Here is a 27,047-nt window from a genome sequence, read left to right on the forward strand (position 1 = left end):
CAATGTGAAATGCCGGAAACACAGAAACACAGAAGACACACACACACACACACACAACAAGAGGTGGCAATGTATTCATTAATTGCATTTAATAAATGAGCTCATTATCACACATGACTGTACAAATGCATTGTCCAACAGGTGTTGAAATAATGGGATTAAAAGGGGAGATCCCTTCAGAAAGACAGAAACAATGGCAAAGAGAAAAAACACTTTTGGAATCTGATTTTAGTCAACACATAAGGGAAGGGTGCACCGGTCCTGGAAATACTGCAATACCAGGTCAATGCGTGGAGTGGACAGAGCAAGCTCTATTTCCATCTCCCTGTTCTAAAAATCCATTTAATATATGGTCCCCAGATAGGGGACGTATCAGATATTAAACTGATAAGAACAGATACTACACTTGATCTTAGCCAAAAGGCCGAGAAGCGATAACCCGAGCGGCCCTTGCCTTGCCCGAGCCTGTCCCATACTGCTGTTCACCCCTTGCAGCGATTCAGCCTACTCCTAGGCAATTCCATGGGGCCCTGCAGGCTCACACACATTTACAGCTACTAAGCGGGAGGTGAATAAAGGCCGGAGAGGAAGCCAGACAGGATTTGCTTCTTTTGCTTGCACCACAATGCAGTGCTGAAAGAGGAGGAATCTACATAAAAACGCCTTCCTGGCAACGCCCAAATGCCCTCCTGCCATGCAGATAAACACTGGCAGCGGCAGCAAGTGCATGCCCACAGCCACCCCTTGTTCCTTCACACCTTGTATCAGCTTTAATCCAGTCCTGTGCTGCCTGCTGAGCAGCACTGAACAACACTGCCTGGGCCCAGGCTTTTATCTCTGAGGCAGGCCCCATTATGATGTCAGAAAGCTGGCTCTGGAATCCTGAGGGCTCCACTATGACACGTGCAAAGTTCCGTCTGAACTTTATATAAGACTGTGAGGCTCAGTCAGTCACTCAGTGTTGCCTGAGAGGGCAACACTGCAACAGCCGGCCGCCAGGCTGTCTTTTTTTTGCACATTTATTTGCCTCCAGGAGGCCACAAGAGGGAGACAAGGGACTGCAAAATGGAAAATAGGCATCCACCAACTTTACAGACAACTTCTCTTTGCTCCTACAACCTCCATCCTTGCACAGTTTGTTATTCTTCCAGGTAACATAGTAACAAATCCAAATTGCTGCTCTCTTTGTAGGCAAGCAAGGGTTTGTTGCAACTGCAATTCTTACTTCTTCTTGAAATGTAGGGACGACAGTACATTCCATCACATCCACCTAGTGTACACAGGTAGGTCCATTGTGGCGGGTAGGCGGCTGGCTGCTTTAATGGCTGTTTGCTGTTCCCCTACTCCACTCCACTCCACTATTTGACTGTGGTGCTGCATCAATCAGTGGCTGGCTCAGGTGCAGCTCTTTAACTTACCTAGGAGGGAGGGAGGGAGGGCGGAGAGAAGACAAGGAAGGTGAATGAGCTGTTCCAATGTGAAATGCCGGAAACACAGAAACACAGAAGACACACACACACACACACACAACAAGAGGTGGCAATGTATTCATTAATTGCATTTAATAAATGAGCTCATTATCACACATGACTGTACAAATGCATTGTCCAACAGGTGTTGAAATAATGGGATTAAAAGGGGAGATCCCTTCAGAAAGACAGAAACAATGGCAAAGAGAAAAAACACTTTTGGAATCTGATTTTAGTCAACACATAAGGGAAGGGTGCACCGGTCCTGGAAATACTGCAATACCAGGTCAATGCGTGGAGTGGACAGAGCAAGCTCTATTTCCATCTCCCTGTTCTAAAAATCCATTTAATATATGGTCCCCAGATAGGGGACGTATCAGATATTAAACTGATAAGAACAGATACTACACTTGATCTTAGCCAAAAGGCCGAGAAGCGATAACCCGAGCGGCCCTTGCCTTGCCCGAGCCTGTCCCATACTGCTGTTCACCCCTTGCAGCGATTCAGCCTACTCCTAGGCAATTCCATGGGGCCCTGCAGGCTCACACACATTTACAGCTACTAAGCGGGAGGTGAATAAAGGCCGGAGAGGAAGCCAGACAGGATTTGCTTCTTTTGCTTGCACCACAATGCAGTGCTGAAAGAGGAGGAATCTACATAAAAACGCCTTCCTGGCAACGCCCAAATGCCCTCCTGCCATGCAGATAAACACTGGCAGCGGCAGCAAGTGCATGCCCACAGCCACCCCTTGTTCCTTCACACCTTGTATCAGCTTTAATCCAGTCCTGTGCTGCCTGCTGAGCAGCACTGAACAACACTGCCTGGGCCCAGGCTTTTATCTCTGAGGCAGGCCCCATTATGATGTCAGAAAGCTGGCTCTGGAATCCTGAGGGCTCCACTATGACACGTGCAAAGTTCCGTCTGAACTTTATATAAGACTGTGAGGCTCAGTCAGTCACTCAGTGTTGCCTGAGAGGGCAACACTGCAACAGCCGGCCGCCAGGCTGTCTTTTTTTTGCACATTTATTTGCCTCCAGGAGGCCACAAGAGGGAGACAAGGGACTGCAAAATGGAAAATAGGCATCCACCAACTTTACAGACAACTTCTCTTTGCTCCTACAACCTCCATCCTTGCACAGTTTGTTATTCTTCCAGGTAACATAGTAACAAATCCAAATTGCTGCTCTCTTTGTAGGCAAGCAAGGGTTTGTTGCAACTGCAATTCTTACTTCTTCTTGAAATGTAGGGACGACAGTACATTCCATCACATCCACCTAGTGTACACAGGTAGGTCCATTGTGGCGGGTAGGCGGCTGGCTGCTTTAATGGCTGTTTGCTGTTCCCCTACTCCACTCCACTCCACTATTTGACTGTGGTGCTGCATCAATCAGTGGCTGGCTCAGGTGCAGCTCTTTAACTTACCTAGGAGGGAGGGAGGGAGGGCGGAGAGAAGACAAGGAAGGTGAATGAGCTGTTCCAATGTGAAATGCCGGAAACACAGAAACACAGAAGACACACACACACACACACACAACAAGAGGTGGCAATGTATTCATTAATTGCATTTAATAAATGAGCTCATTATCACACATGACTGTACAAATGCATTGTCCAACAGGTGTTGAAATAATGGGATTAAAAGGGGAGATCCCTTCAGAAAGACAGAAACAATGGCAAAGAGAAAAAACACTTTTGGAATCTGATTTTAGTCAACACATAAGGGAAGGGTGCACCGGTCCTGGAAATACTGCAATACCAGGTCAATGCGTGGAGTGGACAGAGCAAGCTCTATTTCCATCTCCCTGTTCTAAAAATCCATTTAATATATGGTCCCCAGATAGGGGACGTATCAGATATTAAACTGATAAGAACAGATACTACACTTGATCTTAGCCAAAAGGCCGAGAAGCGATAACCCGAGCGGCCCTTGCCTTGCCCGAGCCTGTCCCATACTGCTGTTCACCCCTTGCAGCGATTCAGCCTACTCCTAGGCAATTCCATGGGGCCCTGCAGGCTCACACACATTTACAGCTACTAAGCGGGAGGTGAATAAAGGCCGGAGAGGAAGCCAGACAGGATTTGCTTCTTTTGCTTGCACCACAATGCAGTGCTGAAAGAGGAGGAATCTACATAAAAACGCCTTCCTGGCAACGCCCAAATGCCCTCCTGCCATGCAGATAAACACTGGCAGCGGCAGCAAGTGCATGCCCACAGCCACCCCTTGTTCCTTCACACCTTGTATCAGCTTTAATCCAGTCCTGTGCTGCCTGCTGAGCAGCACTGAACAACACTGCCTGGGCCCAGGCTTTTATCTCTGAGGCAGGCCCCATTATGATGTCAGAAAGCTGGCTCTGGAATCCTGAGGGCTCCACTATGACACGTGCAAAGTTCCGTCTGAACTTTATATAAGACTGTGAGGCTCAGTCAGTCACTCAGTGTTGCCTGAGAGGGCAACACTGCAACAGCCGGCCGCCAGGCTGTCTTTTTTTTGCACATTTATTTGCCTCCAGGAGGCCACAAGAGGGAGACAAGGGACTGCAAAATGGAAAATAGGCATCCACCAACTTTACAGACAACTTCTCTTTGCTCCTACAACCTCCATCCTTGCACAGTTTGTTATTCTTCCAGGTAACATAGTAACAAATCCAAATTGCTGCTCTCTTTGTAGGCAAGCAAGGGTTTGTTGCAACTGCAATTCTTACTTCTTCTTGAAATGTAGGGACGACAGTACATTCCATCACATCCACCTAGTGTACACAGGTAGGTCCATTGTGGCGGGTAGGCGGCTGGCTGCTTTAATGGCTGTTTGCTGTTCCCCTACTCCACTCCACTCCACTATTTGACTGTGGTGCTGCATCAATCAGTGGCTGGCTCAGGTGCAGCTCTTTAACTTACCTAGGAGGGAGGGAGGGAGGGCGGAGAGAAGACAAGGAAGGTGAATGAGCTGTTCCAATGTGAAATGCCGGAAACACAGAAACACAGAAGACACACACACACACACACACAACAAGAGGTGGCAATGTATTCATTAATTGCATTTAATAAATGAGCTCATTATCACACATGACTGTACAAATGCATTGTCCAACAGGTGTTGAAATAATGGGATTAAAAGGGGAGATCCCTTCAGAAAGACAGAAACAATGGCAAAGAGAAAAAACACTTTTGGAATCTGATTTTAGTCAACACATAAGGGAAGGGTGCACCGGTCCTGGAAATACTGCAATACCAGGTCAATGCGTGGAGTGGACAGAGCAAGCTCTATTTCCATCTCCCTGTTCTAAAAATCCATTTAATATATGGTCCCCAGATAGGGGACGTATCAGATATTAAACTGATAAGAACAGATACTACACTTGATCTTAGCCAAAAGGCCGAGAAGCGATAACCCGAGCGGCCCTTGCCTTGCCCGAGCCTGTCCCATACTGCTGTTCACCCCTTGCAGCGATTCAGCCTACTCCTAGGCAATTCCATGGGGCCCTGCAGGCTCACACACATTTACAGCTACTAAGCGGGAGGTGAATAAAGGCCGGAGAGGAAGCCAGACAGGATTTGCTTCTTTTGCTTGCACCACAATGCAGTGCTGAAAGAGGAGGAATCTACATAAAAACGCCTTCCTGGCAACGCCCAAATGCCCTCCTGCCATGCAGATAAACACTGGCAGCGGCAGCAAGTGCATGCCCACAGCCACCCCTTGTTCCTTCACACCTTGTATCAGCTTTAATCCAGTCCTGTGCTGCCTGCTGAGCAGCACTGAACAACACTGCCTGGGCCCAGGCTTTTATCTCTGAGGCAGGCCCCATTATGATGTCAGAAAGCTGGCTCTGGAATCCTGAGGGCTCCACTATGACACGTGCAAAGTTCCGTCTGAACTTTATATAAGACTGTGAGGCTCAGTCAGTCACTCAGTGTTGCCTGAGAGGGCAACACTGCAACAGCCGGCCGCCAGGCTGTCTTTTTTTTGCACATTTATTTGCCTCCAGGAGGCCACAAGAGGGAGACAAGGGACTGCAAAATGGAAAATAGGCATCCACCAACTTTACAGACAACTTCTCTTTGCTCCTACAACCTCCATCCTTGCACAGTTTGTTATTCTTCCAGGTAACATAGTAACAAATCCAAATTGCTGCTCTCTTTGTAGGCAAGCAAGGGTTTGTTGCAACTGCAATTCTTACTTCTTCTTGAAATGTAGGGACGACAGTACATTCCATCACATCCACCTAGTGTACACAGGTAGGTCCATTGTGGCGGGTAGGCGGCTGGCTGCTTTAATGGCTGTTTGCTGTTCCCCTACTCCACTCCACTCCACTATTTGACTGTGGTGCTGCATCAATCAGTGGCTGGCTCAGGTGCAGCTCTTTAACTTACCTAGGAGGGAGGGAGGGAGGGCGGAGAGAAGACAAGGAAGGTGAATGAGCTGTTCCAATGTGAAATGCCGGAAACACAGAAACACAGAAGACACACACACACACACACACAACAAGAGGTGGCAATGTATTCATTAATTGCATTTAATAAATGAGCTCATTATCACACATGACTGTACAAATGCATTGTCCAACAGGTGTTGAAATAATGGGATTAAAAGGGGAGATCCCTTCAGAAAGACAGAAACAATGGCAAAGAGAAAAAACACTTTTGGAATCTGATTTTAGTCAACACATAAGGGAAGGGTGCACCGGTCCTGGAAATACTGCAATACCAGGTCAATGCGTGGAGTGGACAGAGCAAGCTCTATTTCCATCTCCCTGTTCTAAAAATCCATTTAATATATGGTCCCCAGATAGGGGACGTATCAGATATTAAACTGATAAGAACAGATACTACACTTGATCTTAGCCAAAAGGCCGAGAAGCGATAACCCGAGCGGCCCTTGCCTTGCCCGAGCCTGTCCCATACTGCTGTTCACCCCTTGCAGCGATTCAGCCTACTCCTAGGCAATTCCATGGGGCCCTGCAGGCTCACACACATTTACAGCTACTAAGCGGGAGGTGAATAAAGGCCGGAGAGGAAGCCAGACAGGATTTGCTTCTTTTGCTTGCACCACAATGCAGTGCTGAAAGAGGAGGAATCTACATAAAAACGCCTTCCTGGCAACGCCCAAATGCCCTCCTGCCATGCAGATAAACACTGGCAGCGGCAGCAAGTGCATGCCCACAGCCACCCCTTGTTCCTTCACACCTTGTATCAGCTTTAATCCAGTCCTGTGCTGCCTGCTGAGCAGCACTGAACAACACTGCCTGGGCCCAGGCTTTTATCTCTGAGGCAGGCCCCATTATGATGTCAGAAAGCTGGCTCTGGAATCCTGAGGGCTCCACTATGACACGTGCAAAGTTCCGTCTGAACTTTATATAAGACTGTGAGGCTCAGTCAGTCACTCAGTGTTGCCTGAGAGGGCAACACTGCAACAGCCGGCCGCCAGGCTGTCTTTTTTTTGCACATTTATTTGCCTCCAGGAGGCCACAAGAGGGAGACAAGGGACTGCAAAATGGAAAATAGGCATCCACCAACTTTACAGACAACTTCTCTTTGCTCCTACAACCTCCATCCTTGCACAGTTTGTTATTCTTCCAGGTAACATAGTAACAAATCCAAATTGCTGCTCTCTTTGTAGGCAAGCAAGGGTTTGTTGCAACTGCAATTCTTACTTCTTCTTGAAATGTAGGGACGACAGTACATTCCATCACATCCACCTAGTGTACACAGGTAGGTCCATTGTGGCGGGTAGGCGGCTGGCTGCTTTAATGGCTGTTTGCTGTTCCCCTACTCCACTCCACTCCACTATTTGACTGTGGTGCTGCATCAATCAGTGGCTGGCTCAGGTGCAGCTCTTTAACTTACCTAGGAGGGAGGGAGGGAGGGCGGAGAGAAGACAAGGAAGGTGAATGAGCTGTTCCAATGTGAAATGCCGGAAACACAGAAACACAGAAGACACACACACACACACACACACACAACAAGAGGTGGCAATGTATTCATTAATTGCATTTAATAAATGAGCTCATTATCACACATGACTGTACAAATGCATTGTCCAACAGGTGTTGAAATAATGGGATTAAAAGGGGAGATCCCTTCAGAAAGACAGAAACAATGGCAAAGAGAAAAAACACTTTTGGAATCTGATTTTAGTCAACACATAAGGGAAGGGTGCACCGGTCCTGGAAATACTGCAATACCAGGTCAATGCGTGGAGTGGACAGAGCAAGCTCTATTTCCATCTCCCTGTTCTAAAAATCCATTTAATATATGGTCCCCAGATAGGGGACGTATCAGATATTAAACTGATAAGAACAGATACTACACTTGATCTTAGCCAAAAGGCCGAGAAGCGATAACCCGAGCGGCCCTTGCCTTGCCCGAGCCTGTCCCATACTGCTGTTCACCCCTTGCAGCGATTCAGCCTACTCCTAGGCAATTCCATGGGGCCCTGCAGGCTCACACACATTTACAGCTACTAAGCGGGAGGTGAATAAAGGCCGGAGAGGAAGCCAGACAGGATTTGCTTCTTTTGCTTGCACCACAATGCAGTGCTGAAAGAGGAGGAATCTACATAAAAACGCCTTCCTGGCAACGCCCAAATGCCCTCCTGCCATGCAGATAAACACTGGCAGCGGCAGCAAGTGCATGCCCACAGCCACCCCTTGTTCCTTCACACCTTGTATCAGCTTTAATCCAGTCCTGTGCTGCCTGCTGAGCAGCACTGAACAACACTGCCTGGGCCCAGGCTTTTATCTCTGAGGCAGGCCCCATTATGATGTCAGAAAGCTGGCTCTGGAATCCTGAGGGCTCCACTATGACACGTGCAAAGTTCCGTCTGAACTTTATATAAGACTGTGAGGCTCAGTCAGTCACTCAGTGTTGCCTGAGAGGGCAACACTGCAACAGCCGGCCGCCAGGCTGTCTTTTTTTTGCACATTTATTTGCCTCCAGGAGGCCACAAGAGGGAGACAAGGGACTGCAAAATGGAAAATAGGCATCCACCAACTTTACAGACAACTTCTCTTTGCTCCTACAACCTCCATCCTTGCACAGTTTGTTATTCTTCCAGGTAACATAGTAACAAATCCAAATTGCTGCTCTCTTTGTAGGCAAGCAAGGGTTTGTTGCAACTGCAATTCTTACTTCTTCTTGAAATGTAGGGACGACAGTACATTCCATCACATCCACCTAGTGTACACAGGTAGGTCCATTGTGGCGGGTAGGCGGCTGGCTGCTTTAATGGCTGTTTGCTGTTCCCCTACTCCACTCCACTCCACTATTTGACTGTGGTGCTGCATCAATCAGTGGCTGGCTCAGGTGCAGCTCTTTAACTTACCTAGGAGGGAGGGAGGGAGGGCGGAGAGAAGACAAGGAAGGTGAATGAGCTGTTCCAATGTGAAATGCCGGAAACACAGAAACACAGAAGACACACACACACACACACACAACAAGAGGTGGCAATGTATTCATTAATTGCATTTAATAAATGAGCTCATTATCACACATGACTGTACAAATGCATTGTCCAACAGGTGTTGAAATAATGGGATTAAAAGGGGAGATCCCTTCAGAAAGACAGAAACAATGGCAAAGAGAAAAAACACTTTTGGAATCTGATTTTAGTCAACACATAAGGGAAGGGTGCACCGGTCCTGGAAATACTGCAATACCAGGTCAATGCGTGGAGTGGACAGAGCAAGCTCTATTTCCATCTCCCTGTTCTAAAAATCCATTTAATATATGGTCCCCAGATAGGGGACGTATCAGATATTAAACTGATAAGAACAGATACTACACTTGATCTTAGCCAAAAGGCCGAGAAGCGATAACCCGAGCGGCCCTTGCCTTGCCCGAGCCTGTCCCATACTGCTGTTCACCCCTTGCAGCGATTCAGCCTACTCCTAGGCAATTCCATGGGGCCCTGCAGGCTCACACACATTTACAGCTACTAAGCGGGAGGTGAATAAAGGCCGGAGAGGAAGCCAGACAGGATTTGCTTCTTTTGCTTGCACCACAATGCAGTGCTGAAAGAGGAGGAATCTACATAAAAACGCCTTCCTGGCAACGCCCAAATGCCCTCCTGCCATGCAGATAAACACTGGCAGCGGCAGCAAGTGCATGCCCACAGCCACCCCTTGTTCCTTCACACCTTGTATCAGCTTTAATCCAGTCCTGTGCTGCCTGCTGAGCAGCACTGAACAACACTGCCTGGGCCCAGGCTTTTATCTCTGAGGCAGGCCCCATTATGATGTCAGAAAGCTGGCTCTGGAATCCTGAGGGCTCCACTATGACACGTGCAAAGTTCCGTCTGAACTTTATATAAGACTGTGAGGCTCAGTCAGTCACTCAGTGTTGCCTGAGAGGGCAACACTGCAACAGCCGGCCGCCAGGCTGTCTTTTTTTTGCACATTTATTTGCCTCCAGGAGGCCACAAGAGGGAGACAAGGGACTGCAAAATGGAAAATAGGCATCCACCAACTTTACAGACAACTTCTCTTTGCTCCTACAACCTCCATCCTTGCACAGTTTGTTATTCTTCCAGGTAACATAGTAACAAATCCAAATTGCTGCTCTCTTTGTAGGCAAGCAAGGGTTTGTTGCAACTGCAATTCTTACTTCTTCTTGAAATGTAGGGACGACAGTACATTCCATCACATCCACCTAGTGTACACAGGTAGGTCCATTGTGGCGGGTAGGCGGCTGGCTGCTTTAATGGCTGTTTGCTGTTCCCCTACTCCACTCCACTCCACTATTTGACTGTGGTGCTGCATCAATCAGTGGCTGGCTCAGGTGCAGCTCTTTAACTTACCTAGGAGGGAGGGAGGGAGGGCGGAGAGAAGACAAGGAAGGTGAATGAGCTGTTCCAATGTGAAATGCCGGAAACACAGAAACACAGAAGACACACACACACACACACACAACAAGAGGTGGCAATGTATTCATTAATTGCATTTAATAAATGAGCTCATTATCACACATGACTGTACAAATGCATTGTCCAACAGGTGTTGAAATAATGGGATTAAAAGGGGAGATCCCTTCAGAAAGACAGAAACAATGGCAAAGAGAAAAAACACTTTTGGAATCTGATTTTAGTCAACACATAAGGGAAGGGTGCACCGGTCCTGGAAATACTGCAATACCAGGTCAATGCGTGGAGTGGACAGAGCAAGCTCTATTTCCATCTCCCTGTTCTAAAAATCCATTTAATATATGGTCCCCAGATAGGGGACGTATCAGATATTAAACTGATAAGAACAGATTTTTTTTTTTTTTTTTTTTTTTCAAAATAAAAAAGACTTAGATCATCACAATGAAAACTGAAAACGTATAATTAACTTTTGTTTTCCTCTTTCCTTTTTTCCTTTTAAGAAATCAAAAAAACATTCCTTTTTTAACAGCAATAGTTCCTAACATATCCACTAAATGTTCCTGCAAATCATTACCATCCCATTCACAGTTTACAATGCACGCTAACCACGTTGGCACACCATACCGTTCAAGAAACCCTGGTAAATTTTCTCTTACACAGAGCCGCACCCTTCTCCGCATTTTTTCAAAATTAATTTTACTACGTAACTGCTCTACTTCTTCCAGTAACCTGTCTCTTTCTGCTCTTTCCTCTTCTGAAATGACACTTTTTTTCTTTCTCTCTGCTTTTTTCCTTTTTTTCTCATCACTTTGCCCACTTCCTTCCAATTTCTGAAGCTTTCCTTCTTCCAAACTAACTTCCGCTTCCTTTCTTTTGACTATCTTCTTATTTTCCTCTTGTACCTCACGTTTGCTTTTCTTTGGGCATGATTTGAATATGTGCCCCTCCTCTCCACACATATTACATACTTTCCCTTTCTGACATTCATTATACTTATGCCCCTCTTGCAGACATTTTGTACACATTACTTTCTCACACGTTTCTCTCTCATGACCATAATCTTTACAATTCAAACAAAACATATCCATTCCCAAAAAAAATAAATTTCCACATGCACTTCCAATCTTAAACCGCGCTGGAGGAAACAATAGGTTTCTAGATTCACCAATTCTCACAAATTTACAAAGAAATTTCCATTTCCCAGTCCAAAATCCAAAGGGGTTAAACACTTTCCCCTTTCCCACCACCTCCTCACAAAACTTAGTGAGAAATGACTTAATGTCCTCTTCCTCCACGTAAGGCGAAAACATCTTTACGACCACCAACTTCTTGTTTGGCACAAAATGTGGTGTTACCTTCACACCCACAAGTCTTGGGTCCCTTTTACCTTCCTTCAAGCGTTCCAAAAAATCTGAATAAATTTCTTCTGTAGCGAAGGTAACGTCAAAGCACCCTCTCCTCGGATAGTCCATCACCGCCAAAATGCACGATCTCTCCAGCTGAAAGAAATCCAACAAAAGGACCTTCGTGATGTACTCCAAATCCTTCCTTTGCCTCTCAGATTCCTCCACGAAAAACCGGACCGCATTCCTGGTTCGCATATGTTCGGGAATTTCCTCCATCCTGCTCCAAAAGAATTCCAGCAATCTCCAAAGAAATACCTTCAGTACCGGAGTACCAGGCAGGTGATCGCTCCCCGTTGCCCTGGACTAATCCTCCTCCCCAATAGCAGCAGAGGGGTGAAGTCTCTCCTAAGAGAAACGATCCCCCCAGGCCAAGGAAAAGGGTACCAGGGCACCTCCTGACCAAGAAACAAGGCAATACCCTAAAGTACTACACTTGATCTTAGCCAAAAGGCCGAGAAGCGATAACCCGAGCGGCCCTTGCCTTGCCCGAGCCTGTCCCATACTGCTGTTCACCCCTTGCAGCGATTCAGCCTACTCCTAGGCAATTCCATGGGGCCCTGCAGGCTCACACACATTTACAGCTACTAAGCGGGAGGTGAATAAAGGCCGGAGAGGAAGCCAGACAGGATTTGCTTCTTTTGCTTGCACCACAATGCAGTGCTGAAAGAGGAGGAATCTACATAAAAACGCCTTCCTGGCAACGCCCAAATGCCCTCCTGCCATGCAGATAAACACTGGCAGCGGCAGCAAGTGCATGCCCACAGCCACCCCTTGTTCCTTCACACCTTGTATCAGCTTTAATCCAGTCCTGTGCTGCCTGCTGAGCAGCACTGAACAACACTGCCTGGGCCCAGGCTTTTATCTCTGAGGCAGGCCCCATTATGATGTCAGAAAGCTGGCTCTGGAATCCTGAGGGCTCCACTATGACACGTGCAAAGTTCCGTCTGAACTTTATATAAGACTGTGAGGCTCAGTCAGTCACTCAGTGTTGCCTGAGAGGGCAACACTGCAACAGCCGGCCGCCAGGCTGTCTTTTTTTTGCACATTTATTTGCCTCCAGGAGGCCACAAGAGGGAGACAAGGGACTGCAAAATGGAAAATAGGCATCCACCAACTTTACAGACAACTTCTCTTTGCTCCTACAACCTCCATCCTTGCACAGTTTGTTATTCTTCCAGGTAACATAGTAACAAATCCAAATTGCTGCTCTCTTTGTAGGCAAGCAAGGGTTTGTTGCAACTGCAATTCTTACTTCTTCTTGAAATGTAGGGACGACAGTACATTCCATCACATCCACCTAGTGTACACAGGTAGGTCCATTGTGGCGGGTAGGCGGCTGGCTGCTTTAATGGCTGTTTGCTGTTCCCCTACTCCACTCCACTCCACTATTTGACTGTGGTGCTGCATCAATCAGTGGCTGGCTCAGGTGCAGCTCTTTAACTTACCTAGGAGGGAGGGAGGGAGGGCGGAGAGAAGACAAGGAAGGTGAATGAGCTGTTCCAATGTGAAATGCCGGAAACACAGAAACACAGAAGACACACACACACACACACACAACAAGAGGTGGCAATGTATTCATTAATTGCATTTAATAAATGAGCTCATTATCACACATGACTGTACAAATGCATTGTCCAACAGGTGTTGAAATAATGGGATTAAAAGGGGAGATCCCTTCAGAAAGACAGAAACAATGGCAAAGAGAAAAAACACTTTTGGAATCTGATTTTAGTCAACACATAAGGGAAGGGTGCACCGGTCCTGGAAATACTGCAATACCAGGTCAATGCGTGGAGTGGACAGAGCAAGCTCTATTTCCATCTCCCTGTTCTAAAAATCCATTTAATATATGGTCCCCAGATAGGGGACGTATCAGATATTAAACTGATAAGAACAGATACTACACTTGATCTTAGCCAAAAGGCCGAGAAGCGATAACCCGAGCGGCCCTTGCCTTGCCCGAGCCTGTCCCATACTGCTGTTCACCCCTTGCAGCGATTCAGCCTACTCCTAGGCAATTCCATGGGGCCCTGCAGGCTCACACACATTTACAGCTACTAAGCGGGAGGTGAATAAAGGCCGGAGAGGAAGCCAGACAGGATTTGCTTCTTTTGCTTGCACCACAATGCAGTGCTGAAAGAGGAGGAATCTACATAAAAACGCCTTCCTGGCAACGCCCAAATGCCCTCCTGCCATGCAGATAAACACTGGCAGCGGCAGCAAGTGCATGCCCACAGCCACCCCTTGTTCCTTCACACCTTGTATCAGCTTTAATCCAGTCCTGTGCTGCCTGCTGAGCAGCACTGAACAACACTGCCTGGGCCCAGGCTTTTATCTCTGAGGCAGGCCCCATTATGATGTCAGAAAGCTGGCTCTGGAATCCTGAGGGCTCCACTATGACACGTGCAAAGTTCCGTCTGAACTTTATATAAGACTGTGAGGCTCAGTCAGTCACTCAGTGTTGCCTGAGAGGGCAACACTGCAACAGCCGGCCGCCAGGCTGTCTTTTTTTTGCACATTTATTTGCCTCCAGGAGGCCACAAGAGGGAGACAAGGGACTGCAAAATGGAAAATAGGCATCCACCAACTTTACAGACAACTTCTCTTTGCTCCTACAACCTCCATCCTTGCACAGTTTGTTATTCTTCCAGGTAACATAGTAACAAATCCAAATTGCTGCTCTCTTTGTAGGCAAGCAAGGGTTTGTTGCAACTGCAATTCTTACTTCTTCTTGAAATGTAGGGACGACAGTACATTCCATCACATCCACCTAGTGTACACAGGTAGGTCCATTGTGGCGGGTAGGCGGCTGGCTGCTTTAATGGCTGTTTGCTGTTCCCCTACTCCACTCCACTCCACTATTTGACTGTGGTGCTGCATCAATCAGTGGCTGGCTCAGGTGCAGCTCTTTAACTTACCTAGGAGGGAGGGAGGGAGGGCGGAGAGAAGACAAGGAAGGTGAATGAGCTGTTCCAATGTGAAATGCCGGAAACACAGAAACACAGAAGACACACACACACACACACACAACAAGAGGTGGCAATGTATTCATTAATTGCATTTAATAAATGAGCTCATTATCACACATGACTGTACAAATGCATTGTCCAACAGGTGTTGAAATAATGGGATTAAAAGGGGAGATCCCTTCAGAAAGACAGAAACAATGGCAAAGAGAAAAAACACTTTTGGAATCTGATTTTAGTCAACACATAAGGGAAGGGTGCACCGGTCCTGGAAATACTGCAATACCAGGTCAATGCGTGGAGTGGACAGAGCAAGCTCTATTTCCATCTCCCTGTTCTAAAAATCCATTTAATATATGGTCCCCAGATAGGGGACGTATCAGATATTAAACTGATAAGAACAGATTTTTTTTTTTTTTTTTTTTTTCAAAATAAAAAAGACTTAGATCATCACAATGAAAACTGAAAACGTATAATTAACTTTTGTTTTCCTCTTTCCTTTTTTCCTTTTAAGAAATCAAAAAAACATTCCTTTTTTAACAGCAATAGTTCCTAACATATCCACTAAATGTTCCTGCAAATCATTACCATCCCATTCACAGTTTACAATGCACGCTAACCACGTTGGCACACCATACCGTTCAAGAAACCCTGGTAAATTTTCTCTTACACAGAGCCGCACCCTTCTCCGCATTTTTTCAAAATTAATTTTACTACGTAACTGCTCTACTTCTTCCAGTAACCTGTCTCTTTCTGCTCTTTCCTCTTCTGAAATGACACTTTTTTTCTTTCTCTCTGCTTTTTTCCTTTTTTTCTCATCACTTTGCCCACTTCCTTCCAATTTCTGAAGCTTTCCTTCTTCCAAACTAACTTCCGCTTCCTTTCTTTTGACTATCTTCTTATTTTCCTCTTGTACCTCACGTTTGCTTTTCTTTGGGCATGATTTGAATATGTGCCCCTCCTCTCCACACATATTACATACTTTCCCTTTCTGACATTCATTATACTTATGCCCCTCTTGCAGACATTTTGTACACATTACTTTCTCACACGTTTCTCTCTCATGACCATAATCTTTACAATTCAAACAAAACATATCCATTCCCAAAAAAAATAAATTTCCACATGCACTTCCAATCTTAAACCGCGCTGGAGGAAACAATAGGTTTCTAGATTCACCAATTCTCACAAATTTACAAAGAAATTTCCATTTCCCAGTCCAAAATCCAAAGGGGTTAAACACTTTCCCCTTTCCCACCACCTCCTCACAAAACTTAGTGAGAAATGACTTAATGTCCTCTTCCTCCACGTAAGGCGAAAACATCTTTACGACCACCAACTTCTTGTTTGGCACAAAATGTGGTGTTACCTTCACACCCACAAGTCTTGGGTCCCTTTTACCTTCCTTCAAGCGTTCCAAAAAATCTGAATAAATTTCTTCTGTAGCGAAGGTAACGTCAAAGCACCCTCTCCTCGGATAGTCCATCACCGCCAAAATGCACGATCTCTCCAGCTGAAAGAAATCCAACAAAAGGACCTTCGTGATGTACTCCAAATCCTTCCTTTGCCTCTCAGATTCCTCCACGAAAAACCGGACCGCATTCCTGGTTCGCATATGTTCGGGAATTTCCTCCATCCTGCTCCAAAAGAATTCCAGCAATCTCCAAAGAAATACCTTCAGTACCGGAGTACCAGGCAGGTGATCGCTCCCCGTTGCCCTGGACTAATCCTCCTCCCCAATAGCAGCAGAGGGGTGAAGTCTCTCCTAAGAGAAACGATCCCCCCAGGCCAAGGAAAAGGGTACCAGGGCACCTCCTGACCAAGAAACAAGGCAATACCCTAAAGTACTACACTTGATCTTAGCCAAAAGGCCGAGAAGCGATAACCCGAGCGGCCCTTGCCTTGCCCGAGCCTGTCCCATACTGCTGTTCACCCCTTGCAGCGATTCAGCCTACTCCTAGGCAATTCCATGGGGCCCTGCAGGCTCACACACATTTACAGCTACTAAGCGGGAGGTGAATAAAGGCCGGAGAGGAAGCCAGACAGGATTTGCTTCTTTTGCTTGCACCACAATGCAGTGCTGAAAGAGGAGGAATCTACATAAAAACGCCTTCCTGGCAACGCCCAAATGCCCTCCTGCCATGCAGATAAACACTGGCAGCGGCAGCAAGTGCATGCCCACAGCCACCCCTTGTTCCTTCACACCTTGTATCAGCTTTAATCCAGTCCTGTGCTGCCTGCTGAGCAGCACTGAACAACACTGCCTGGGCCCAGGCTTTTATCTCTGAGGCAGGCCCCATTATGATGTCAGAAAGCTGGCTCTGGAATCCTGAGGGCTCCACTATGACACGTGCAAAGTTCCGTCTGAACTTTATATAAGACTGTGAGGCTCAGTCAGTCACTCAGTGTTGCCTGAGAGGGCAACACTGCAACAGCCGGCCGCCAGGCTGTCTTTTTTTTGCACATTTATTTGCCTCCAGGAGGCCACAAGAGGGAGACAAGGGACTGCAAAATGGAAAATAGGCATCCACCAACTTTACAGACAACTTCTCTTTGCTCCTACAACCTCCATCCTTGCACAGTTTGTTATTCTTCCAGGTAACATAGTAACAAATCCAAATTGCTGCTCTCTTTGTAGGCAAGCAAGGGTTTGTTGCAACTGCAATTCTTACTTCTTCTTGAAATGTAGGGACGACAGTACATTCCATCACATCCACCTAGTGTACACAGGTAGGTCCATTGTGGCGGGTAGGCGGCTGGCTGCTTTAATGGCTGTTTGCTGTTCCCCTACTCCACTCCACTCCACTATTTGACTGTGGTGCTGCATCAATCAGTGGCTGGCTCAGGTGCAGCTCTTTAACTTACCTAGGAGGGAGGGAGGGAGGGCGGAGAGAAGACAAGGAAGGTGAATGAGCTGTTCCAATGTGAAATGCCGGAAACACAGAAACACAGAAGACACACACACACACACACACAACAAGAGGTGGCAATGTATTCATTAATTGCATTTAATAAATGAGCTCATTATCACACATGACTGTACAAATGCATTGTCCAACAGGTGTTGAAATAATGGGATTAAAAGGGGAGATCCCTTCAGAAAGACAGAAACAATGGCAAAGAGAAAAAACACTTTTGGAATCTGATTTTAGTCAACACATAAGGGAAGGGTGCACCGGTCCTGGAAATACTGCAATACCAGGTCAATGCGTGGAGTGGACAGAGCAAGCTCTATTTCCATCTCCCTGTTCTAAAAATCCATTTAATATATGGTCCCCAGATAGGGGACGTATCAGATATTAAACTGATAAGAACAGATACTACACTTGATCTTAGCCAAAAGGCCGAGAAGCGATAACCCGAGCGGCCCTTGCCTTGCCCGAGCCTGTCCCATACTGCTGTTCACCCCTTGCAGCGATTCAGCCTACTCCTAGGCAATTCCATGGGGCCCTGCAGGCTCACACACATTTACAGCTACTAAGCGGGAGGTGAATAAAGGCCGGAGAGGAAGCCAGACAGGATTTGCTTCTTTTGCTTGCACCACAATGCAGTGCTGAAAGAGGAGGAATCTACATAAAAACGCCTTCCTGGCAACGCCCAAATGCCCTCCTGCCATGCAGATAAACACTGGCAGCGGCAGCAAGTGCATGCCCACAGCCACCCCTTGTTCCTTCACACCTTGTATCAGCTTTAATCCAGTCCTGTGCTGCCTGCTGAGCAGCACTGAACAACACTGCCTGGGCCCAGGCTTTTATCTCTGAGGCAGGCCCCATTATGATGTCAGAAAGCTGGCTCTGGAATCCTGAGGGCTCCACTATGACACGTGCAAAGTTCCGTCTGAACTTTATATAAGACTGTGAGGCTCAGTCAGTCACTCAGTGTTGCCTGACTGAGAGGGCAACACTGCAACAGCCGGCCGCCAGGCTGTCTTTTTTTTGCACATTTATTTGCCTCCAGGAGGCCACAAGAGGGAGACAAGGGACTGCAAAATGGAAAATAGGCATCCACCAACTTTACAGACAACTTCTCTTTGCTCCTACAACCTCCATCCTTGCACAGTTTGTTATTCTTCCAGGTAACATAGTAACAAATCCAAATTGCTGCTCTCTTTGTAGGCAAGCAAGGGTTTGTTGCAACTGCAATTCTTACTTCTTCTTGAAATGTAGGGACGACAGTACATTCCATCACATCCACCTAGTGTACACAGGTAGGTCCATTGTGGCGGGTAGGCGGCTGGCTGCTTTAATGGCTGTTTGCTGTTCCCCTACTCCACTCCACTCCACTATTTGACTGTGGTGCTGCATCAATCAGTGGCTGGCTCAGGTGCAGCTCTTTAACTTACCTAGGAGGGAGGGAGGGAGGGAGGGCGGAGAGAAGACAAGGAAGGTGAATGAGCTGTTCCAATGTGAAATGCCGGAAACACAGAAACACAGAAGACACACACACACACACACACACACACACAACAAGAGGTGGCAATGTATTCATTAATTGCATTTAATAAATGAGCTCATTATCACACATGACTGTACAAATGCATTGTCCAACAGGTGTTGAAATAATGGGATTAAAAGGGGAGATCCCTTCAGAAAGACAGAAACAATGGCAAAGAGAAAAAACACTTTTGGAATCTGATTTTAGTCAACACATAAGGGAAGGGTGCACCGGTCCTGGAAATACTGCAATACCAGGTCAATGCGTGGAGTGGACAGAGCAAGCTCTATTTCCATCTCCCTGTTCTAAAAATCCATTTAATATATGGTCCCCAGATAGGGGACGTATCAGATATTAAACTGATAAGAACAGATTTTTTTTTTTTTTTTTTTTTTTTTTGAAACCACAAGATAAAATCAACAGCATAATACATGAATATTCATACATTTAAATGAATACAAAAGTAATAATAATAAGACCATTAATACAGATGTTATAATAAAAGTACAGAACCATAGCAGGATAAAATTTATACAGGGCATAAAAGACATAAAAGAATAAAACCATTTTTATTTACAATGTTATGGTATTCCACATTTGCAAACACCACATGGATGTTGCTTCTTTTACCCCTAGCTGCTTTTTGTCCCTAAGATAATAAATATACATTTCACTTAGGGCATATTTCACACAATTTTTAACGTCAATAAAATCATGTTTAAAAAGCAGAATGTTCCTAACCTTCCAAATGGCATTCTTAAAACAGTTTAAAATGATCCAACAGACCATTTGCTGTTTAAAACTTGGGCAGTTAAAAAGACCATAAAACACGTATTCAAATTTAAGATCTTTAAGACCGCAGGCCCATTTCAGCAATGGGCCTACCTTCCTCCAAACCTCCTGTGCATATGGGCAGTTCCAAAACAGGTGCATTATCGTCTCGTCGTCACCACACCTGTCTCTCGGGCACTTGGCTCTCGCCACCAGTCCTCGCCTATGCTGGAATTCACGAGTAGGGAGGCACTGGTGAACGATTGCCCAGGCAAGGTCCTTGTGCACATTTGCCATAAATTTCCCGAAAACGTTCCGCCACACCACCTTGGACCTTGCCTGTGAGAAATTTGAAACTGCCAGTGTATCCTCCTGCCGCCTACAGGAGAGTGACACTTTTTTCTGGTCCCCCAATATGTCAGGCTCCAATTCTTGGAGACCTAGGAGCCTGACAGTTTTTTCGAGCACCGCATATTGTTTTGGGGGACACAGAAGCACAGGAGAATTCAAAGGGACACGAAACCATCGTTTAAAAATCATGCCCGTAGCGTACTTTAAAAAGTAGCTAAAAATACCATCAGAATTATACATTTTAAAACAGAAGCAAAAGTATTTAATGTAAAAGAAGTTAAAAAGGTTAGGAACATCTCTCCCGCCATTGTCCTTACATCTGTACATAAAATCACGTTTTAGTTTTTCCATTTTGGAACCCCATAAAAACATAAAACAGATCCTGGTCACTTTTTTAATATATAAAATTGTTGGAGGGAAAACCATAGCTACATAAAGCATTATGGGTAATAAAACAGATTTAATTATTAAAACTTTTCCCTCCATGGTGAGATTTCTCAAATTCCACATTAAAACCTTTTTTTCCATTTTGGCAATTACTGAATCCCAATTGGGTCTCCCATCGTTTTCTTGATTAAAAACAATTCCTAAAATTTTTATCTGATCCTGCTGCATGTTAACTCCTGGTGTCACAGAGGAATCCCATACACCAGTATAAAAACAGTCACACTTATCAACGTTTAATTTAAAACCAGAGGCTTCACAAAAAAAGCCGGTGTTCCTCAATGCCCGTCTCATAGAAGCGGCGTCTGGGCATAGGACGGTGGCGTCATCCATATAGCCTAGGATTTTTACCTGGTTCCCCCTTCCTCCAGGTATGGGCACGCCTCTGATGACTTTATCATCTCTTATTAGGGTGAACAGAGGTTCTATGGCACAAATAAAAAGGAGCGGAGACAACGGGCACCCCTGTTTCACCCCTGATAAAAGAGGAACACCTTTAGTTAAAAATCCGTTGATAGAAATTTGGCTAAAACAGGATCGATATAAAAGCTTAATACGTGTTAAAATAATTTCAGGAACAGCCATCTTTTTAAGAACCATAAAAAGATATTCATGGGAGACCCGGTCAAAAGCCTTCTCGAAATCTAAGGATAAAATAGCAAGGCTTTGACCCCTTTCTTTAAAATACCAAATGATGTCACGTAAAATATTCAGGGACTCAGTAATTGACCTCCCAGGTACCCCACATACCTGGTTTGGATGGATTAATTTATGAATAAAAGGTTTAAAACGGATTGTTATTAGTTTAGCTAAAATTTTACAATCAACGTTTAAAAGAGTAATAGGGCGCCAGTTTTTTAACTGGTCCCTCTCACCTTTTTTAAAAATTAAGGACACAATCCCCCTCCTCCAGGAAGGGGGCAGCTCTTCAGTAATAAAAACTTCCTTATACAATAAAAACATGTCATTCTTTAAAATTTCCCAAAAAGCATGATAAAATTCGATGGGCAGACCATCTTCCCCAGGAGCTTTCCCATTAGAAAAACTTTTAAAAGCAAATAAAAGTTCCTCCAAGGTAATATTACGGGATAAAACTTCCTGGTCTAAAATATCTAGCTTGGCATCAAGGGAATTAAGAACATGTTCTAAAAAGGAAGGATCAATATTTTTCTTGTTAAAAAGAGATTGGTAGAAATTAAAAGCAGAATTTAAAATGCCGACCATAGTGGTTTCTCCTTCAAGGTTTAAAATGACATCTCGTTTATCCATTACCTTTTTGAAGAAGAACCGGGAACACTTCTCGCCATCCTCGAGGTGCTTTACATGTGAATTAAAAATTATTTGTTTCCCTTTCTCTTCTATGGCATATTTTATTTCAGCTTTAAGATTTAAGATATCATCATCAACATCCATACCAATCTCCTTCAATTTAAAAAGTACATGTAAACGTTTATTAAGAACATAAAACCATTGTTTTTTCTCTTTTGCTTTCTTCTTACCTGCTCGAATAAAAAAAGCTCTAATTTTGGGTTTAATGCCCTCCCACCAGTGTAGCATAGGCTGACTGGGCGCTCTATGGGACTGCCAACACTGGTAGGTCCGCACAAACTCCTCTTTAATGATGGGGTCCTCCAGGAGTGTGGTGTTTAGTCTCCAGGGACCCCTACAAGCTTTTTGCTCTCCCTCTAGCTCCAGGTGCACTGAAAGGAGCTTGTGATCAGATAAAATATTTGTTAAAAGCAAACATTTTTTGGGAATAAAACTATTAGAAGTGAAAATAAAATCAATTCTGGAGCTCACTCTTCCATTGGACCAGGTGGGGCCTGGGTCCGCAGGCAAGAGTTCCCTCCAGCAATCTTTCAATTTAAAATCACCAATAAAATTCTTGAGCAGGTAAGAAGTACGGTCAATTTTTCGATTAAAATCCCCACCCTGCCGGTGTTCTCCATCTCGCACACAGTTAAAATCACCACCCACCAGCAGGGGGGTAGACCCAACACAAAACAATGGTAAAATCTCTAATAGTTCTGCCCTCTCCTGTTTGGTAGGAGGGGCATAAACGTTTAAAACACGAATTAAAATTCCATTAAAAAGCAAATGTATTAAAATAGCTCTGCCGGGCATGATTTCAGTCACTGTTTGGATGGAGATAAAACGACCTCGGCAGAGCAATCCAACCCCCGCAGAGCGACAGTCATTTCCACCAGACCAGACTGAGGGGCCTAGTTTCCAGTCCATCTTTAAATCTTGATATTCCAAGTCATTAGGGATTCCACATTCTTGAAGCAGGCAAAGGTCAAAGTCCACAGTCTCTAAAAATGAAAATAAAGCAGTCCTGCGGACAGGGCTCTTTAGGGACCTCACATTTAGTGAGGCGACTTTGATAGGAACCAACATAGTCTTAGTTGAGGTCAGGGTCCGAACCAGAAGAGTCGTACTCGGAGATCAGCTGCGAGTCTGGACCCCCTTTTTGAGGGGTCAATAAATCTTGGATATTGGTAGGGTCAGAGCCAGATACGTGGGCGGCTCCAACCCCCACACTGCTCTCATCCGAACTCCGATAGGCAGCTTTCCTCCGAACTCCGGACTCCTCTTCCTCTCGCTGTCTCTTTGCAGAATGGCTCCTATCCATCTCCTCGAAGTCGCTCTCACCCATCTCTGGCCCCTGGCTGAAGATATCGCTGATGTCCTTCCTGGGCAGCTGCACAGGGGCCTGTGAGGTCCCATCACTCTTGGCAACCTTTGCCTGCTTACGGGGAGCCTTCATCGCAAGCCCCTCCACAACCGCAGTGGAGGAACTTTGCTCCGACCCCCCCGTTGACCGGAAATGGTCAAAACGAGGCTCCAATCCAGCATATTTTAGGGTTTTCTTAATGGAGCCCTCGTCTGACACAGAGTGTCTCCGCTCCATGCCCACACTCTTGGGACAGGCGTCAGGTCCTACTGCAGAACCTACGGAGCCACGACGCCTGTCGCTAACCACTGCCTCAACAGGGTCCACTGCAGGCGGAGCAGAGGACCTGTTTGCAGAGGTGCCGGTCAACTTATGTCCAGCAGAGTCAGAATTCCTCCTGCTCTGCCTGGACCCGGTGGAATCCCTATGGCCGTCCCTCGAGGCTGACATCGGTGGGCCCCCCGATGGAGCTGTGAAGGACTTTGGCCTGGACCCCTCAGTCGTCAATGCTCGTTTTGGGGCATTACCAGCGGCGTCTGCACATGTTGCAAACTGCCGCTCTGGCCCTGGTCTGGGTGGCCCAGATTTCGCTCTGCGGGGGCAATCTTTAAAAGCATGCCCAGTCATGCCGCACAGATTGCACAACACCTCGGAACTGCATTTTGCCGCTACGTGTCCAACCTGGCCACACCTGTTACACTGCACCACATGGGGCCGGTCACAATGTTCTCTGGTGTGGCCATATCTCAAGCAGTTCCGGCAGGCTATTGGCATCTGGGGGTAAAATAGGAATCCTCGATTCTTCCCAATGGCAAAGTTCTGGGGTGGGTGATGTAAGCCTCCAATGCCATTGGGATCCTGGCGGAACTTCACCCAATATTTTCTTTTGCCATTCCAGAAGCTCTGGGTGTTCAAGATTTTATGTGAGAAGCGGACCTCCCTGCAGTAACGACTGAGGAAGGTTTCAATGTCACACTCTGAGACAAATGGACTGAACATGCACATCACGAGCGGGACTTCTTCCTCCCCGTAGAGGAATAAAAAGTTCAGTCCATTTAGCCGCTCCTCACTCTGGTCCGCATCAGACAATCTTTTGTGCATGTTGTCGCAACATGCCGCGGCCGTAAAGGATACGGTGTACCGACCGCGGCTTTCCTGGTCGTTGAGACACAGGATGTCCGCCCGCTTGAGCCCCAGGAAGTCCAGCAGAATCACCTCCACAATGAAGCGAAGGTTCTTCCGCTGGCGATGGCCTTCTTCCACCTCGATGCGGACGGACTGGCGCAACCGGGTGTCCCCGGATGCAAATCCAAATGTATATGGCATTTTCAGTGCCTGGGGGCTAAGCCTGTCCCTTATAGCAGCAAGGGCTCAGATTCCACAATTAAGTGGAACCCTCCCCCAAGGCCAAGGATTAGGGTACCCCAGACACCTACGAAGCCCGATAAACGCCCTCGGAACGCTCTTAGAAAAACGCCTCAAGGCCGGTTGACCTCTTGGGTAAGGCGCGATCGCAACTCGTTGTCCGGGGGCTAAGCCCACTCCCCAAATAGCAGCAAGGGGGTGAAGTCTCTCTGTGAAAAGAGACGATCCCCCAAGGCCAAGGAGCAGGGTACCCCGGACACCTCCCAACAAAACCAGATGCAGAAATACTACACCTGATCTTGCCAAAAGGCCGAGAAGCGATAACCCGAGCGGCCCTTGCCTTGCCCGAGCCTGTCCCATACTGCTGTTCACCCCTTGCAGCGATTCAGCCTACTCCTAGGCAATTCCATGGGGCCCTGCAGGCTCACACACATTTACAGCTACTAAGCGGGAGGTGAATAAAGGCCGGAGAGGAAGCCAGACAGGATTTGCTTCTTTTGCTTGCACCACAATGCAGTGCTGAAAGAGGAGGAATCTACATAAAAACGCCTTCCTGGCAACGCCCAAATGCCCTCCTGCCATGCAGATAAACACTGGCAGCGGCAGCAAGTGCATGCCCACAGCCACCCCTTGTTCCTTCACACCTTGTATCAGCTTTAATCCAGTCCTGTGCTGCCTGCTGAGCAGCACTGAACAACACTGCCTGGGCCCAGGCTTTTATCTCTGAGGCAGGCCCCATTATGATGTCAGAAAGCTGGCTCTGGAATCCTGAGGGCTCCACTATGACACGTGCAAAGTTCCGTCTGAACTTTATATAAGACTGTGAGGCTCAGTCAGTCACTCAGTGTTGCCTGAGAGGGCAACACTGCAACAGCCGGCCGCCAGGCTGTCTTTTTTTTGCACATTTATTTGCCTCCAGGAGGCCACAAGAGGGAGACAAGGGACTGCAAAATGGAAAATAGGCATCCACCAACTTTACAGACAACTTCTCTTTGCTCCTACAACCTCCATCCTTGCACAGTTTGTTATTCTTCCAGGTAACATAGTAACAAATCCAAATTGCTGCTCTCTTTGTAGGCAAGCAAGGGTTTGTTGCAACTGCAATTCTTACTTCTTCTTGAAATGTAGGGACGACAGTACATTCCATCACATCCACCTAGTGTACACAGGTAGGTCCATTGTGGCGGGTAGGCGGCTGGCTGCTTTAATGGCTGTTTGCTGTTCCCCTACTCCACTCCACTCCACTATTTGACTGTGGTGCTGCATCAATCAGTGGCTGGCTCAGGTGCAGCTCTTTAACTTACCTAGGAGGGAGGGAGGGAGGGAGGGCGGAGAGAAGACAAGGAAGGTGAATGAGCTGTTCCAATGTGAAATGCCGGAAACACAGAAACACAGAAGACACACACACACACACACACACACACACAACAAGAGGTGGCAATGTATTCATTAATTGCATTTAATAAATGAGCTCATTATCACACATGACTGTACAAATGCATTGTCCAACAGGTGTTGAAATAATGGGATTAAAAGGGGAGATCCCTTCAGAAAGACAGAAACAATGGCAAAGAGAAAAAACACTTTTGGAATCTGATTTTAGTCAACACATAAGGGAAGGGTGCACCGGTCCTGGAAATACTGCAATACCAGGTCAATGCGTGGAGTGGACAGAGCAAGCTCTATTTCCATCTCCCTGTTCTAAAAATCCATTTAATATATGGTCCCCAGATAGGGGACGTATCAGATATTAAACTGATAAGAACAGATACTACACTTGATCTTAGCCAAAAGGCCGAGAAGCGATAACCCGAGCGGCCCTTGCCTTGCCCGAGCCTGTCCCATACTGCTGTTCACCCCTTGCAGCGATTCAGCCTACTCCTAGGCAATTCCATGGGGCCCTGCAGGCTCACACACATTTACAGCTACTAAGCGGGATTCCTCAAACTAAATACCTCCATTTTAACATTCGCCATATCCCTTCCGCATCCATACCTCTTTCTAGATCCCATTTATAATAAAAATACAATTTAGCCAATACCATACTAACCACATCCTCCATCTCAAATACTTCTCTTTTATACACATTCAAATTCCTCGTATTCCACAATACTTCTTTCACACAAGTCAGAAAAATCCACAACACTCTATCCTTTTCACTACCCAAACTACACAAACCAAACAAGACAATTTCATACGTCAAAACCTTCAAACCAGTCAATTCTTCACACAACCCACTCAACTTTTTCCAAACATCCTTTGCATGCTTACACGACCAAAACACATGACTCACATCCTCATCATCCCCACAAC

The 27,047-nt window shown here is 46.2% G+C and overlaps 13 non-coding genes and 2 pseudogenes across 13 annotated transcripts; all 15 read right to left on the bottom strand.

Moving 5' to 3' along the window:
* Positions 1-245: 245 nt before the first annotated feature.
* LOC142729243 (U2 spliceosomal RNA) lies at positions 246-436 on the bottom strand. Its single transcript, XR_012878087.1, has one exon. It is a non-coding gene; the product is annotated as a U2 spliceosomal RNA (small nuclear RNA).
* A 1,282-nt stretch (positions 437-1,718) lies between these two features.
* Positions 1,719-1,909, bottom strand: LOC142729244 (U2 spliceosomal RNA). Its single transcript, XR_012878088.1, has one exon. It is a non-coding gene; the product is annotated as a U2 spliceosomal RNA (small nuclear RNA).
* A 1,282-nt stretch (positions 1,910-3,191) lies between these two features.
* On the bottom strand, positions 3,192-3,382 carry LOC142729248 (U2 spliceosomal RNA). Its single transcript, XR_012878090.1, has one exon. It is a non-coding gene; the product is annotated as a U2 spliceosomal RNA (small nuclear RNA).
* Positions 3,383-4,664: 1,282 nt separating this feature from the next.
* On the bottom strand, positions 4,665-4,855 carry LOC142729249 (U2 spliceosomal RNA). The gene has a single exon (XR_012878091.1). It is a non-coding gene; the product is annotated as a U2 spliceosomal RNA (small nuclear RNA).
* A 1,282-nt stretch (positions 4,856-6,137) lies between these two features.
* LOC142729250 (U2 spliceosomal RNA) lies at positions 6,138-6,328 on the bottom strand. Its single transcript, XR_012878092.1, has one exon. It is a non-coding gene; the product is annotated as a U2 spliceosomal RNA (small nuclear RNA).
* A 1,286-nt stretch (positions 6,329-7,614) lies between these two features.
* LOC142729251 (U2 spliceosomal RNA) lies at positions 7,615-7,805 on the bottom strand. The gene has a single exon (XR_012878093.1). It is a non-coding gene; the product is annotated as a U2 spliceosomal RNA (small nuclear RNA).
* Positions 7,806-9,087: 1,282 nt separating this feature from the next.
* Positions 9,088-9,278, bottom strand: LOC142729252 (U2 spliceosomal RNA). The gene has a single exon (XR_012878094.1). It is a non-coding gene; the product is annotated as a U2 spliceosomal RNA (small nuclear RNA).
* A 1,282-nt stretch (positions 9,279-10,560) lies between these two features.
* LOC142729270 (U2 spliceosomal RNA) lies at positions 10,561-10,751 on the bottom strand. The gene has a single exon (XR_012878105.1). It is a non-coding gene; the product is annotated as a U2 spliceosomal RNA (small nuclear RNA).
* A 1,330-nt stretch (positions 10,752-12,081) lies between these two features.
* Positions 12,082-12,192, bottom strand: LOC142729219 (U2 spliceosomal RNA; annotated as a pseudogene).
* Positions 12,193-13,474: 1,282 nt separating this feature from the next.
* On the bottom strand, positions 13,475-13,665 carry LOC142729253 (U2 spliceosomal RNA). The gene has a single exon (XR_012878095.1). It is a non-coding gene; the product is annotated as a U2 spliceosomal RNA (small nuclear RNA).
* Positions 13,666-14,947: 1,282 nt separating this feature from the next.
* LOC142729269 (U2 spliceosomal RNA) lies at positions 14,948-15,137 on the bottom strand. The gene has a single exon (XR_012878104.1). It is a non-coding gene; the product is annotated as a U2 spliceosomal RNA (small nuclear RNA).
* Positions 15,138-16,467: 1,330 nt separating this feature from the next.
* LOC142729220 (U2 spliceosomal RNA) lies at positions 16,468-16,578 on the bottom strand (annotated as a pseudogene).
* Positions 16,579-17,860: 1,282 nt separating this feature from the next.
* LOC142729254 (U2 spliceosomal RNA) lies at positions 17,861-18,051 on the bottom strand. The gene has a single exon (XR_012878096.1). It is a non-coding gene; the product is annotated as a U2 spliceosomal RNA (small nuclear RNA).
* A 1,298-nt stretch (positions 18,052-19,349) lies between these two features.
* Positions 19,350-19,543, bottom strand: LOC142729275 (U2 spliceosomal RNA). Its single transcript, XR_012878108.1, has one exon. It is a non-coding gene; the product is annotated as a U2 spliceosomal RNA (small nuclear RNA).
* A 6,807-nt stretch (positions 19,544-26,350) lies between these two features.
* Positions 26,351-26,541, bottom strand: LOC142729255 (U2 spliceosomal RNA). The gene has a single exon (XR_012878097.1). It is a non-coding gene; the product is annotated as a U2 spliceosomal RNA (small nuclear RNA).
* Positions 26,542-27,047: the final 506 nt, after the last annotated feature.

Source organism: Rhinoderma darwinii, unplaced genomic scaffold (assembly GCF_050947455.1).
Source record: "Rhinoderma darwinii isolate aRhiDar2 unplaced genomic scaffold, aRhiDar2.hap1 Scaffold_716, whole genome shotgun sequence".
NCBI lineage: Eukaryota > Metazoa > Chordata > Amphibia > Anura > Rhinodermatidae > Rhinoderma > Rhinoderma darwinii.